The 16,585-nt window shown below is 40.7% G+C and overlaps 1 pseudogene; it reads right to left on the bottom strand.

Annotated features, from left to right (window-relative positions):
• Positions 1–202: 202 nt before the first annotated feature.
• On the bottom strand, positions 203–1,708 carry LOC149920178 (uncharacterized; annotated as a pseudogene).
• Between the last annotated feature and the right edge of the window lie 14,877 nt (positions 1,709–16,585).

Raw genomic sequence — 16,585 nt, 5'->3', positions numbered from 1 at the left:
GGAATAGTCTGTCCCCCAAAGCCACCAATCATCACTCTGTCTCCATCAAATTTAGTCGGATCTCTGTAGATAATTGATGTTTCTGCTCCAGTGTCCACTAACGCCATAACTCTCTGAATATTTTTTCAGGACCAATAAATCATTAATTCTACATAGGGTCTCTGGTCCTATCTGGAGGCTCTAGGGGGACTAACATCCCATGTCATGTCATGAATTGTGCTATGGCCAATTCTTTTGCCTCTGGAGGCTCAGGCATCATGGCCCGAGACACCTGAGGAGGCTTTTTTTTCCTATTGGGAACTATAAAGTCTTCTAAATTCCATGTTGTAGTTGGCAGCCTATTTATAACTCTTACCCTAGGTTTCTTAGGGTAGTTCTGAAATTTTTGATTGTCCCTTAGTTGTTTCCAAAGCTGGAGGAGGACATGATTGGGCTGACGGTCAATCTTAGCAAATTGGACCCCAGCCCGAATTAAATCATTAAACATTTGTTTTCGGGAAACCCTTATGGGTCCTGATTGAGGAGCTCGAGTAGCCAGCCTCTTTTTTTTAGTCACTGGCAGGACCTTGGCTTCTTCTAATGTCCAAATGTTGTGCCTAGTCTGTAGGAGTTCTGTTTCTCCTAGGTCAGCCACTAACTGGGCAGCCTGCTGGACTACTGCTTCTGAGGCCACCAGGGGATTTAATATAGAGACCAAAGTGCCATATAGATGAGAGGTGGCTTGCTGTAGAATTAAGTCTCTCATCCCCGGTGAGAATTTGACCATATCAGGGCCATCAAATATATCTTCATAAATTGCTTCTCTTATGCCTACTTCACGGATATAATTTTGAAGGTCCTTCATGGAGGACCACATCCCTGTATGTAGAGGTATATCAGATTTATTTGGCTATACCATACAGCAGGCCACCATTAACCATTTTATTATAGAATGGTTTTCATTAATATATTGAACACTTGCCTATAACCTCTGCCTGAGGGCAGGATGGACAGTCATGGTGGCCAACTTGGATATTTACGGGCCATTCACCATAACACTTTCTGCCCCAGAATCCCACAGTCTTAATAACCAGGCTGGCACACTTTCTCTAGGCTTCTGCCAAAATCACTGTACTAAGTCCATCAGTTCTGTTGCCGTGTATGGCCGGGCTGTTATGTGCAAGTGAGTCTGGGCAGGGGGGCGCTGATGAAGCGGCACCCCTGCCGGTCTATTCTGTTTTTTCTTTGTTTCCTGAGTTATAACAGGACAGACCTCTAGCGGATCTGTCACAATTGGAGCTTTGAGATCTAATTTAGAATTTTTGTTTTCCTGATCAACAAAGTCTGTTGATTCATGAGTCTGGTCATTGGCTATTGAAATGTTGCAAACTTGACCTATTGGAAAATGCAGAATTGGTTTCTTCCCTGTTAATATGCCAAGTTCTTGCTCTAACTTTTTGATACAGTCTCTCAGAAGTTGGTTTTCATTTTCTACAGTATTATTCATCATTTCAGCATGATTTAAAGCATTTAATAGTGGCCATGCCATTGTGGAGGCAGCTAACTGTCGTTCTTTTGTGATTAGTATATCTTTGCTAAGTCCCTGAAAGTAATCTGCCACGCGATATGGAGAGATATTTCCCATAATGCGTAGGGGACCACATTTTTCAATAACTGCTAGTTCATAACAGGGAGCTTCCACAAATCCTGGGATCTGTCCTGGAATCATTTTATCTCATGGGGTAACATTCTCTCCCCTGACCCATTTGTAAAAATTCCACAGAAAGGACATGATATCAATTTTAGTATATTTGGCCTGCAGGCTTGCCAAGTGTATCAATGAGTATACAGATGTTATAATTAAGAAATATACAAGAAAGATTGGCTAAACAGGTTAACATGCTAAAAAAGGATGGATGGATGGATGGATGGATGGATGGATGGATGGATGGATGGATGGATGGATGGAAAGCTTACCCTTGTCCTGGGCTCACTGAGAAGACTCCAAGAGGAGCAATCTCCAAAAGAGATACTTCCCCGGTCATAGTCGGGTCTTAAGTTGTAGTGGGGTCTAGGAGAGGTGGAGCAAGGCTCCATCCTTTCTGGCAGCACAGGTGAATTGCCTTCACCTGTGCTGCCAGGGCTGACTCATTGCTTGCCTCAAGTGGCCAATCAGAGGTTCAGGCCGTGATTCATAAGTTCCCATGCAGTGATAAAGAACCATTCTTTGTGTTCAAGTCTATATTCAAAGTCTAAAAATGAGACATTTATGTATTTAGTGTGGACTTTTCCCTAAAGGATATAAGAAAGACATCTTAAAATGCTGCTTTTGGAATGAAATGAATTGAAATATGTTCACAGGATATCTCATACATTTTTAGTGGCTTTGAAAATGAGCAAAACAAATCAGAGATTTTACTTTGCTTATTTCCCAGACCAGGATTTGACTTTGACACATTATCCAGCTCCTATTGGCAACTAATGATACAGAAGATGTCTGAAAGATATAAACAATTAGTATTTTTGTGACATCTTGTGGCAATTGGTATCATTCTTCTTGTTTTCTTTCAATAATAAGAACTATATTAATGAAGATATACAGTTCATTTTTCCCATTTAATAAAATCAAGGAACACTCTAAAAGTTCTCCTATGTAATAAGTGCAACCAATTGCTCGGGCAATGTCCAAAGTGTTAGGAATACTCACCTAATGAAGTATCATGTTTGATTTTAATTGGGCTAATCCAATCTCACCAGAACAAAATTGTATTAGCTTCACAAGAAACTCCCTAGCTAAACTGAGGTGAAGGTAATACAACTTATTCACTCTCACTTTTCCATAGGAGCAACCCTATGCAAAATTCCTGCAGATACGTTCTCTCATTGAAAATTTGGACAGAATAGCAAAACATATATATATTTATTACAAATCTAAATCATGTTGACAAGTAGATTTTCTCTATTGACAATGTGACAAAACCAATGAATGAACTAAGTAAACAAAGAATAAAAAGATCTGCAGACAATTCAGGCAAAGCAAGCAAACAAACAAACAAAAAAAAACAAACCAAAACAAAATGAAAGAAAAAATGACCTGAAATGTATCTTCTGCTTATTTTCATATTTTTAATCACTTAAAATATTTGTTTCAATTAGTATGATCTCTTCTGCTCAAAGAAATGAGATTTCTCCTCCATAATAGAGGCTTCTAACAAATTCTAACAGAAGACTTTCCTCCACTTTTTAACTGTTTGCTTCAAAGAGTGATTAAGTTATTCACTAACATAACTGCATCTACTGTAGTTGGTTTCTTCAACATCCATCAAAATAGTATGTTACTGGAGATATTACCTCATCATGCTCTAGTGTGGCAGTGATGGATGCAGCGATGGTCTCTTACGATTCTGCAACAGTGTCAGTAAATATTATGTACATAAACTGAAGACTCAGAAGAGAAAACTGTCACCTGATGCATAATTGATTAAAAAATATATCCTTAATATACATTAGTTATAATGGCTATTTAGATACTTACTCGTAAGACAGAGATAAATGTTAGGGTGAACTGAATCCCATCATAGTCAAGGAGGTTTATGTTCTGTTGCCTCATGGCAAAGGCCTAGTAGGAGCTCTCTCCTTCCATTTTTTGCAGCTTGTATAGTTAAGAACAAATATGAGGGTTTGTTTCTGTTTCTTGTTCTCTATAATGATTCCCACTTGCCAAGCTTCAACAAACAGTGTAAAGTACATATTTAAACATGTTTCTGACATTTTAAAAAAGGACATCTCGTGATTGCTAATATAATAAACATTTTAATATATGAAACTATATTAATATGTGACATTTCTAAATATTACAAGACATCTGCTGATGCGATTTTAAAATTAGCTATCAAACAGTAAATACACAGCTCCACCTGTTACTTCTGCTTTACTTTTAATATCATTGTTTCACAGATACCATCTACTAAATTAATATCTAGAAAGTAAAACCTATATGCCTGTAGCAAAACACCTGACTCAAATTAGTTTATTGCACAGTAATAATTTACCACTAAATTAATTTAAAGAGCACCAAACTAACTATAGGTTTTTGCTATCAAGAGGTCCTCCAGTAAGTTGTGGTTTGTGAATAGAAGACATTTCCCTTTGTTTCTGAAAGTCTTTGTTGTCATCTACTTTGCTTTCTTGTAAAGGATATCTTCTCATATCTTTGTGTGCCCCATTTTCTTCACTCATTTTGTCCCTTCAGTCTCCCAGTTGCCTTTTGGATTGATGATCCACCCTTCCTGTATCAAATAGATAACCTTAAAAGGCAGTAGCTATCTTTGATGCTTTGTGTCATTTTTGTGTCATTTTTGTGCCATTCCTTTGGTCTTGACTAAAGAAAGTGATAGCATAAGCAATTATGAATATTCTTAATCTAAGCATAAATCCCACAAAAAGTCAAGAACATGAGAGATTTACCTATAGCTTTTGGATTGAATTCTGTGATCTTATCATGTCCTTTACTGCATTCTCTTCCTCTCTATAGCTTTATTTGTAGGCTGTGATTGGAGAAAAAGCTGATACGTTTTATTTCATTAAGACTATGAATGTACACTGTGGGGTTTTTTTTGTTTGTTTCTTTTCCGTGACTGATTAATTTTTCTGGAATTGCTAAAAACAAAATTGCTCCCGTGCAAGTTTTCCCCAGCACTGACTTCAGCTGACTACCTGATTACCTGAGGTAATAGAAAAATAAAATTCTGTAGAAATCACATGAATAGGCTGATAAGTAATGAGGATAAGCAAATTGTATCCCTAATGGTAAGTAAATTATAAAAAATATGGAATACACACCATTTGGATAATTGACTTAGATTGAGTAGTATTACTCATCGTTCTATAGCAAATACACATTACGGAAGAACAGAAAATATTGCAGATGTTGAAATAACATTTTCTTATTTCCCTAAGAAAATCTTCCAGTGTTTTTATCAGAGGCTGATGTATTAAATCATCAGACTTATTACTATTTTAAAGAAATGCCAAAATCTTTTAGAGATAGTTTAATAAGCCAAGTTGCCGTCATCACCTTCCTGTACTGACTGAATTTGGCCTCATATTCTAGAGTAATCATATTCCACAGCAGTGAGAAAGCCGATCCAAGCTACTGCGTAGTCCCTCTCAGCTGCAATTTGAGCATTTCTCCTAAATGAGTTCAAGGACAACTCAACCAAATATAGACATCTTGTAATCCGGTTCTGTAGAATGCAAACTTAAAAAAAAAAAAAAAAAAAATGCACAACAGCAAATGATCCACTACGGCATTCAATGCATGCATGGATGGGTTGACCCTGGCTGTTTAACAGACACCCACCCAGCTGTTCACTCACTCCCCCTCCTCACTAGGATGGAGACAAAATAGGATGAGAAAGCTCATGGCTCAAGGTAAAGACAGGGAGATTGCTTACCAATTACTGTTGTGGGCAAACCAGGTTCAACTTAATGAAAAAATTATGTATTGCCAATTAAAATACATTGGGTGATGAGAAAGAAAGACAAAACAACATATTTTATTTTCCCTTTCCTGAGTTCAGCTTCAGTCCTTCACTCCAGACTGCTCTTTCTCCTACCAAGCAGCAAAAGGAGATGGTGAATGGGTTACTGTCAGTCCATAACTACTCTTCTCTGCTCTTCCTTCCTCTTCACACCTTTTGCCTGCTCCTGTGTGTCTGCTTGCCATGGGCTACAGTCCTCCAGGATAAACCTGCTTCAGTATGGACTCTCCACAGGCAGTAACTTCTTCACAGCACGTACACTGCTCCAGCTTGAGATCCTCCACAGGGTGCTATGTGGGTGTCACCTTTGCCATGGTCCCCTCCATGGGGGAATATGGGGAAATACCTGCCCTACTGTAGTCACCTTCAAGTGTTCATAACTTTGATATCTTTTGATTTTATTGATAAAATACAAGCTAATTTCATATTGTTCCATCTCTTACTGCTACAATTGTTCTTCAGATAAATAATTACAAATTTCAGTCCTACTTTCTGTGTAAAATGTCAATGATGCTTCTATGCAAAATTACCCCCAAAACTCCAGCCAACCAACCAACCAAATGTAGCCATCCAAAGCTGTTAGATCAGCTGTGCTGTCATTGCTTCTCAAAGTGAACTTGAGTAACCTGTTTAGACAAATAAGTAGCTTGTACATTTTAGAAATCATACTAAGTTTCTCATCCTAACAGCATCCAACAGCAATAAATTCCTTTGGTTGGTTAGGCATCGTTTTAAACACATTCTACTTATATTTTCATGTTGTCCCTTGAGTACATTAGGGAAGTACAGAACTGGATTACCAGGTTTAAAATTGGCCTTTCAAGAAGAAATGAGAAAGAAAAACTTAGAAGAAATTGAAGTCAGATTTTTGAAGAGCTGTTTATAAGTATCTATTCCATAGCAATAAGTTAAAGATGCTGAGAGTAAGAAAGCTGACATTGCTGAAGGTGCACAGTCATGTGAGGAGTCCTTTGCTCCTTTGTAGCAGGAGACTAAAACACATCTGAATATATCTTGCTTCTAAAAATACCTGGATCTATTACCAAATCTTCTGAGAGTAGAAAAACAATTCTAATTGCAGATTTGTTTATAGCAACCAGATTTCAATTAGTAGGCCTCAAATTACAATGTACACTTCACTTGTGAAGCATTTTTATGATTTGGAAATACGTATGTTTGATGAGACCAGAGGGGCTTTAAGTCATGAAGTTAATTTTGCAGTTACTGAATAGCTGTGAAATATTATGGGATATGGTACAGTGCACTATAATGTATCTGAGGTATAAAATATCATGAAAAGTTTGCAGAAATATCTACTCAGACATTTCATTTTCTTGTTATACTACTACCAAAACACTCAAAGTTTGAGACCTGGAAAAGCTATAGCAGAAAAGCCAGATAATTCTTAGTTCCGTTAAATAGTTATGAAAGTTCTCACATAGGAGTATTCTGAAGTGGAAAACACTCTGTTCTGAGATGCTCCTGTGCTGCTTAACATATGTCACTCGATCTCAAGTTAAGATCTGAACGTGAAGATAGAATTAGTGCAAAAAGAAGGGAAACTTTTCTTCCTTCCCAATAGGACTAATTGTTCACTTTTGTATCACACAAAACAGTTTCCAGTTCAACCAAATAAATCTCCTCATCACTTTCTAGCCACAATTTCCCTCGTTTTTGCAGTACTCTCTTCCCTCCCAATTCCTTTGATTGAGGCAATGGGAGGTGTAGGTAGCAAGAAAGCAGAATACATTATTCTTATTTAATCATAGAGTCATAGAATGGCCTATGTTGAAAAGGACCACAATGATCACCTAGTTTCAAACCCCTGCTATGTGCAGGGTCGCCAACCACTAGACCAGGCTGCTCAGAGCCACATCCAGCCTGGCCTTGAATGCCTCCAGGGATGGGGCATCCACAACCTCCTTGGGCAACCTGTTCCAGTGTGTCACCACCCTCTGAGTGGAAAACTTCCTCCAAATATCTAACCTAAACCTCCCCTGTTTAAAACCATTCCTCCTTGTCCTATCACTATCCACCCATGTAAACAGTCATTCCCCCTCCTGTTTATATGCTCCCTTCAAGTACTGGAAGGCCATAGTGAAGTCTCCCCTGAGCCTTCTCCAAGCTAAACAATCCCAGTTCTCTCAACCTTCCTTCATATAACAAAGGGGTCTCCAGGGATTAAAAAATGATTTAATGGCCTAGTATCAGAAACAGGGTAGCTAAATGAGGGATGTGGAGGAAAGATGACAGATTAATGATATTTGGTCAATTCAGTATTAATGGTTTTCTATTCAAATGCTGGTCTGGAAATATAATAAGATGATCAAAGTGAATGCAGTTTAGGCTATTTCCACATTTGCTGAGAAGACATACATGAAAACCACGTTATTTGGGATATGGAAGCTTCTGATATATACAACAAGACACTATAAGGAGTAGAATAGAACAACATCTGATCACAGCCTCAATGGAAATCAAGACTGACTTTTCAGAGACCCTGGCTAGGAAGTCATGTCTAATCAGAACTGATATGTCAGCAGAAATAATACACTTAAATAATAGAATCACCATGGTGAAAAGAAATCAGTGAAACAAAACAGAAGACATACTTTTGAAGTTCACTGATAACAACAAAGGACATTTCAGCAGTCAGAAAGTAAAATGCATTAGGAATTCCCAAAGACACTATAAAGATGCTAGTGATCTTTAAACTCAGGAATCCTGGAAACTACTCTGACCCTTCTAAAGTGACTTAGCAGAGTTCGGAAGGATTCCTTGAAGATATGGGCATCAAGGCATCACACTGAGCAACTCTGAGGCAGCCTAATGGGCCAAATGAGCTTGCAGCCTCAGGAGTAGGATGACAGACCTAATCACATTGAGTGGTCCTGGCTTCTCCTTGCTCTGTCCTATATCTTTTGCCATCCTGAATGAAGAAGCATCCAGACAGCATCTTGGATAAAAAAGTCAGCAAAATCCAGCTGATATGGTAGCTGAGAACAGCATTGTCACAAAGGAGTAATTCAATCCTTTTAAAGGATGGAGCTACCGGTTTGCTGAATCTTAGTGCATTTCATAGCTGGCATTTTTTTGAGAGAGAATAGTATGTTTGGATGCTTTTGTACCATTAACACAGATCACATGCCTGGGTGGCAAGCAAGTATTTTTGTAAAGATGCTCTTCAGCTATTGAATATTGACTCCCAGACCAAACACAGTAACACTGGCATTTGAATTTTACATCTTTCTCAGTATTTGGTCTGTCCAGATGACAACTGATAGGCCGCTGCCAATATCCACTTGCACTAACTTTTTGATCTTCACAATAAACTATGGAATTTATTCAAGAATTATAGGTGCTCTGGAAAAAAATAATTTCAGCATATAGGAGAACATGCAATGAAATAAGTAGAAATTTCACTGTTTTGAAGCACTAGTAGTCATAGAAACATAGCATGATCAAATGGTTTGCTTGTGATTCTCATCTTGACTACTCTTCCTATTTCTATTTTCAGAGTACTAATTCTGAGCAGAGCCAGCACAGTCCCTGAGACAAATATCCAAGACTGACTTTATTTGTGTGTGTGAATTTACCTGAGTTAAGACATTTGGAAATCCAATTTCTCGATACATGGATCCCTGGAGGCATTCAAAGCTAGGCTGGATGTGGCTCTGGGCAACCACAGTCTGGTGGTTGACAACCCTGCACACAGCAGGGGGGTTGAAACTAGATGATCTTTGTGGTACTTTTCAACCCAGACCATTCGGCGACTTTATGATATAGCTGTCTTCCTACAAGAACAGTTCCAATAAGAGTCAAGAAGTTTTTATCTCTAAATAAATAAATAAATAATCTTCAAGGTCACATTATCATTCTGGTAAAGGAATTGTTGAGACAACTGAAAATAGCTATTCATTTTAGGATCCATAGTAGAAGGTGAGACAACTCCCTTTCTTTCAGTTACTTTTTTTAATTCACTCTGAGTGTGAATCTCTAAAGCAATGACAGCTACAGGAAATCAGAATCAGTGAATGGAAAGGGAACATTTCTTGAAGTTGTCATAATTAAATTACAGCCATTACCAGAGTAAGCAGAAAGCACTGCAGATCATTCTAGCATACACATCGAAGCACAAAATTTAAGTTTTCTTCCTAATTTATTAGTTTCCCCACATTCACACTGCTAATTATAATTACTCCAAAAGGATTATTAATTAGAAATTATTTTGCATTAAGCAATTGGAAGACATGAATCTCCCTTCTGAAATAAAAATCTATAATGATATTACAAAGACTGTAGCAGTTTTACAGTAATAGTAATCTAATGTGATTAACTACTGCCAAAGATATACAAGTATGACTAAGCTAAGTAATTAACAATACTGTTTAGTGTGCCTCTTTATTCTGTTAATACCCCATAATTTGTTCCTTCCACAAGAATATTGCTTGTGGAAGAAATCCATTTTTCTGTTAATAATAAGAATTTTTCTTGTGAGAATACATTTTCATTTTTAACTATCTTTAACAAGTTTTTAGCCTAGTTTGAGAAAGTTGGGCCAGGAAATATGGGAATTAATGAGTGAGAACAGCCTGAACTGTGTCTTGAATAAAGTAAACTCACCACACAAAACATCATATGGAATATGTAATAGTGAGAAGTCATATATGGTTTAAAAATAACACTCATCTTTTTTAATTAAATGGTGGAAATTGCTTTGGTCACTCCACTGGGAATTGGGCTCACCACCTATTTCTGAGGTCTTTTCTTCTGCCCATTACAATAAATGGTGTTGTTCTCCCTGGTTGCAGAGAAGTGATCCTTTTCAGTCCTTTCAAGGAGGGACAAGGGCACAGTTGTATAAAAGGGGAAGCCTTCATCTCCTCATGTGATTAGTGCCCCTGGTTGACTTAATGTGACCCTGAAGAAAACCTGCAGCTGAGCACCATAAAGTTCAGGAAGACAAGCTTTGAATCCTCATCTGAATTTTATCAATTGGGCCCATGTCTATTTAAATCTATGTTATTACAAAATACTCTAGAACAGCTCATGAGGATAATCCTTACTTAAGCGAAGCATCGCATGATAACTTAATCAGGCTTTTCCATTTGCGGTATAAGCTGCCTGCACCAATCTACATTGTTAATGATCCCAGTGAGTTCAGAAGGAAGCATAGTATGAGGAGAAAGAAATAGTTAAGAAAACACTAAGTCTCTGGTTTATGAGGAAGCCAAACCACAAAAGAAAATGTGCACTGTACAATAATAATGCTAACTTCAGATGCAACAGGGAGATTGCTTGCCCAGTAATTTAATAACACATATCTTAATATTTACTGCACCAAAGATCTCAGCAAAACATCTAGTTTTACAATGTAGTTTTACAAGTCCTTCTTCTGAGTCTATGAGACCACTGGGTTACGAAGGTTTGCCTCAGCTACACAGCTTCCAGTACTAGAAGCTAGTAAGATATTGCTGTGCTGCACTGCAATTTGCACCACTGGTTTCCACAAAATACATGGACAATTTTCTCCTTTTGTCTGCCCTAAAAGAGCAGCTGCACTTTAATACATACAGTCCTGGCCAGTGGTGAGTGTTGCAAACAGTATAGGAAGCATGAGAATCCGCGGTGTTCCAGAAACATTAAGGCATATTATGAGCTCCAGACATTTGTCAAATGGGAAACAAGGAATTACATGCATCATGGTGGAGAAGAGGGGAAAATGATTTCTTGATTTACAAACTTGGTGGTTGTGCTCATTTCAAAAGTCTTATAAGCATGGTAAAACAGTGCATTTTGCCAAATAAAATAAATTCAAAAGAAAACAAAAGATAATGTGGAATCAGGCTTCTCTAGAGTGAAGCACTTAGAAAGTAACTGATAGATGGATGACACACCATATCACCAGCTGAATTCTGAGGATAAGTCAGACTACAGAGAACACAAAATCACACTTCCTCTTTAATTTCTGGTTTTCCGTGCCATGAAAATATGGCTTTTCCTAAGCTACTTTTTATACTAGCAGTTATAGCTGATGATTAGAACAACAGTTCTTCACAGTTTTGAATAGAGCTAATGTTTACTTTTAGAATTAGAGAAAGAAGCATTAAACCAGAACACAGCCCAAAGAAGGTTTATCTTCTCTTCAGTGAAAACTAAGGTGCTTGCTCTTTGTATAGTCACTTAATGAAAAGGCTTCCTTAAACAAATCTTAAATATCTATTCACAGCTATATCATGGTTAACCAGTTTTCATGAAACCTCTCAGAGATATGGATCGGGGTTGGTTTACAAGGTTGATTACAGCTTTACCATCTTGACTAAATGCCTGCAGCAACCTGCATGTACTAATATCATTCATATGCTTCTGTAAGAAACAGTTGGAAATGTCCATGCTTACGTGAAAAGTGGAGTTCCATGTACAACTTGGCTGAAGCATGCTGTTGACTCCTGTGACAGTAAACAGCATTTATTCATACCATAGATTAACAACTCAATAGCAATGCCCCAGGCAGTTCAAGTTTACCAGCCAGGAAACTGTGTTTAGTCAATCTAAAGAGTATTAAGTATTATAACCAAAACTGACACAACATTTTCAATTATGTGAAAGAAATAATGTCTCTTGACTGAAGTTCAGAAGAAAAAAAATCATTCAAAAAATAGACTACAACAGAGAAAGATTTTTATATTTGAACTCCATGTCCCTACTCTAAACGCTAAACAGCTACATGAAAGAAGGTTGGCATTTCATGAATGAAAACAGGAAACTGTTTCTTGTAGAAGTGAAACCTCAGCTTAGAACCTCTAGTACTCTGTCAGCTAGACCACATGCTTGATATTTCAACAATAAAGCAGAGGTGACTAAATGCTGTGTACATATTATGGATTTCACAAGGTTATATATTCCTCATATCAGTGTTTATTTGAACTCGGCCTCACCTGAGTGCAATTTCAAGAACTACAAGTATTTTAGAAAATGACACGGCAAGTGGATATGTCGCTCACTGAAACTATGGCACACACTGGCAGGGCACAGAACACCACCAATAATTTCATTATTCTCTCCTCAAAACAGAATCTGCTACTACTTACTGACACTCAGAGACACTTCAGAGACTGGAGATAAGCAAGGTCTGCATTGGTGATCAGTATTACTTCTCCAAACTCCCCATCTCCCACTTATTATCGGTATGGCAGAACCACAACAAGGGTAACACAGGTTATCTAAAGAAAACAGTGCCAAACAATTGTAAGCATTCCAGTGGTATGGCCCTTTCTTCAATCAAACTAGTTTCATTCTAAAGTCATAGCATCATAGAATGTCGCAAGTTGGAAAGGACCCATAAGGGTCATTGAGTCCAACTCCTAAAACCAATTAGGTTCTTCTCCTAAAATTTCTAGAGGAACTCACTTTCAGGAGCTCTTTTCTCAGGTGGTTTCAACTACTGTTTAACTTCAATCTTAATTTATTCAAGGCTACTTTATATCCACTTGCTCTTCTGTTAACACTTTATCTTAAGTAGTTCTTCTCTGATGAGCAATCATATCCCTTCCCAATTCAATCTTACTTTAGTAGACTAAGCACACCCACTTTTCAAATGCAAATATTGTATTCTATTTCCAGAGTGTCAACGGTTTACGGGCTGGTTTGGCCCAGTTCCGTGACTAGCGGGGTGGAGGGATCTGCAGATCCGCGCCTCCGGAAAAAGGGAACAGGGGACCCCAAAATAATTAAAAACAGCGGCAACGATCTGAGGAGAAACAAACTAATTTACTAAACGTAGTATCGGAATGCAAGATAACACACTATAATACAATATAATTAAATTTGAAGCTAATAAATCAAATATAATGAGAGAGAGAATGTCCAAAAGGTGGGTAGGCCTCACCACAACGCGGAGAGCTGAGGTGAGATGCGCAGTCCAGTTGAGCAGCAGGGAGAAAAGGGGAGGAGAGCCGACGAAGAGCAGGCAAAAGAAGAGCGCATCAGGTGACCTTGCCAGGAGTTGTATCTCGAGACTCTCTGTGACCGCAAAGTCCCCTGGGGAATGTAGTTCTTCTTCTCTTCCAGGCAGGTGTTAATGTGGTAGTGAGGGTCTGGCGCCCGGAAGATATCGCGTTGTACGGAAAGACAGGGTCCCCTTCCCGATAGCCAATAGCGTTCAGTGCCCAGGTTATATAAGGCTGTTTTTCCCACCAATAAACGCTATTTGCCGTCCACCACATTGGTGTCAGCGAGCCGATGGACCGAGCGACGTGGGATTGGTCCCCGTGCCGTTCCCGAACCAGGTCGCCACGCCTACAATAGGCAACAAGTGGTGCCGAAACCCGGGATTGTCGCCTGGACGGGTGAACGGCAGCCGGAGCGGCAGGACCAGCCCGGTGGGGAGGACGCTCCCGGACCAACAAGGAGGATGGAAGTCCTTGTGAAGGTCGTATCGCAGTTAGATAAGCAGTGGGGTATCGATTGTAAGCCCAAAGATTTTACTCTCGCTATTGCGAGGCTTTTGCGAATTGGGGTCATTGACCAGCCGGTGGATATTCTCCACCTCGAAGTGTGGGATAAGTGCACTAAAGCGTTAACTGAGGAGACGATGTCCTCGGGCTGTGGGAGAAGCCTAGAGTCGTGGGGGAGAGTCGCGCGGGCCCTGCGCAGGGCCATGCGGGAGCGGGAGAGCTGGAGGGCGGCAGAGAGCCGTTTGTTGGCCACCCCGGGACTGGGAGTCGGGGCGGCCACGCGGACTTTGCACCCCTCTGACGATGACGATTACATGTCCTCTCAATCGAACCCCGACCCGCCCACGGAGGGACAGAAACGTGCTAAATCCTTCTGGGGTGGGTTAATCGAGGAGGCCAGGGCTGCCGCAGAGAAATCGGAGCCCGAGGAAATTTGGGCTCAACCGCCCCCCTATGCGCCCCAAGATGGCGCCGAGCCAGGAGAGGGAGGGCGGGGGGAGGACGCCCTTGGCGGGAACATCGAGGAGGTGTTAGATAAAGGCGGTGGGAGCGACCGGAAAGCTGAGGGGAGCGTGAGTGAAGGGTGGAAAGCCAATCAGAGTGGCCGTCTGAAGAAATGCTGCTGTGGGGCGAACATCCCGCTGGGCAGAGGGCGGGACGAACCAAGAGGGAAGGAAAGGCCTGCCCGCAAGGGAGGCGGGCGGGGCCGGAGCCTAACAAAAAGGTACGAGAAACCGGAAGTGGTCGATCAGTCGGGCTCTGACTCCGGATCAGACACTAGCTGCGACGAGTGGTTCGCAATTGACTTAAACTCAGAGGAGGAAGGAATGAATACGAACAGAGTTAAGAGCCGAAATATTCCCATCCAAATTTAAGAGAAACCATGAGGGGGAGAAATCCCTCTTACAGACTGGAGGAAAATAAAGATTGCATGCGCCAACTGGGCCCCATCGGCCACACTAGCGTTCCCGGTCTGGGTGATGGATGGGGGACAGAGGGTCCACTTGCCAAAAAACTCTAGGGATATACAAACAATTGTTAAGGCAATTGCAGATAAAGGGCTTAACTCAGCTATGGTCTCCACCCTTATAGATGGTGTTTTTGGGGGAGACGATATGCTCCCATTTGACATAAAACAAACCTGTAGACTAATTTTTGATGGAGCAGGGATGATTGTTTTTAAACAAGAATGGGAAGATAACTGTGCAAGACAACTAGCTCAAGTAACTGGGGTGGATCACCCACTACATGGTTCCAGCCTGCAGCGGCTGATGGGTACAGACCCAACAATGATTACCCCCCAAGCACAGGCCCTGGGCCTCCAGGCCCATGAAGTTATGACAACTACTTGTGCGGCCAGGGATGCTATTTGCACAGCCTCTAAAGTTACTGTTAAGCCATTGCCATGGTCCACCGTAAGACAAAATGGAAGTGAGAGCTTTACACAATTTGTAAATTGCCTCCAGGCAGCAGTCGACTCTTTGACCCTGCCTGCGGAAGCGAAAGGCCCGGTTGCCACCAAGGCGGCCCACAAGAGCGCGCCGGCCACAGGCGGCGTGACCAGCCCGGCACGGTGGTGCTGCACAAGATCTGCCGCTACCGGAAGTCCACAGAGCTGCTGATCCGCAAGCTGCCCTTCCAGCGCCTGGTGTGCGAGATCACGCAGGACTTCAAGACCAACCTGCGCTTCCAGAGCCCGGCCGTAGGTGAGCGAGGCCTACCTGGTGGGGCTCTTCGAGGACATCCAGCTCACCTGGCGCATCCATGGGGAGTGCACCTGAGGCCACAGCCCATCCCCTTTTTTCTTCCAATTAACATCATGTTGGTAGAGCACCAACAACTGTTATAAGAATGTTCTTGTTCAGAGCACCTTGTTTTCTATTCGAGTTTTCTATTGAAGATTGTTCTATTCAAGTTTTCTATTGAAGATTGTTATATATTGTTATATTTTACCTAATTTAATTGTGCATAGGGAGGGGGGATAAGTGGTAGCGAGGGTCTGGCGCCCGGAAGATATCGCGTTGTACGGGAAGACAGGGTCCCCCTCCCGATAGCCAATAGCATTCAGTGCCCAGGTTATATAAGGCTGTTTTTCCCACCAATAAACGCTATTTGCCGTCCACCACATTGGTGTCAGCGAGCCGATGGACCGAGCGACCTGGGATTGGTCGCCGTGCCGTTCCCGAACCAGGTCGCCACGCCTACGATAGGCAACAGTTAATGCTCGAGCATTAACAGTTAAACTCCCACTGCCCCACATGATGTTATGATGTGGAATACCGAAAACCAAAAATCACAAAACCATGACACAGAGTCACCCTAGTAGTCTCTTTCTTCACTGGCTTAATTTGCCTTGAAGTTGGGCAATCAAAACCATAGGCACTATCCAAGACGAGGTCTATACAGCAGAAATATTTCTCCATTTTTTTTCTAGGAAAAATCTGACCACAATTTGGAAAAGATGTTCATCAACCACCCTATGACAACACTCAGGCATCACACAATCAACTCTGTCACTACTTCTAGCTCCTGATGATGAACTCACTTTATTTCCTTTTCCAATTACCTTATGAATACGGATTTGCTTAGCTACAGCTTTGCACTTGG

The sequence above is a fragment of the Phasianus colchicus genome, chromosome 1 (assembly GCF_987193195.1).
Source record: "Phasianus colchicus chromosome 1, bPhaCol1.hap1.1, whole genome shotgun sequence".
NCBI lineage: Eukaryota > Metazoa > Chordata > Aves > Galliformes > Phasianidae > Phasianus > Phasianus colchicus.
This window is presented reverse-complemented; position numbering and strand designations above follow the sequence as displayed.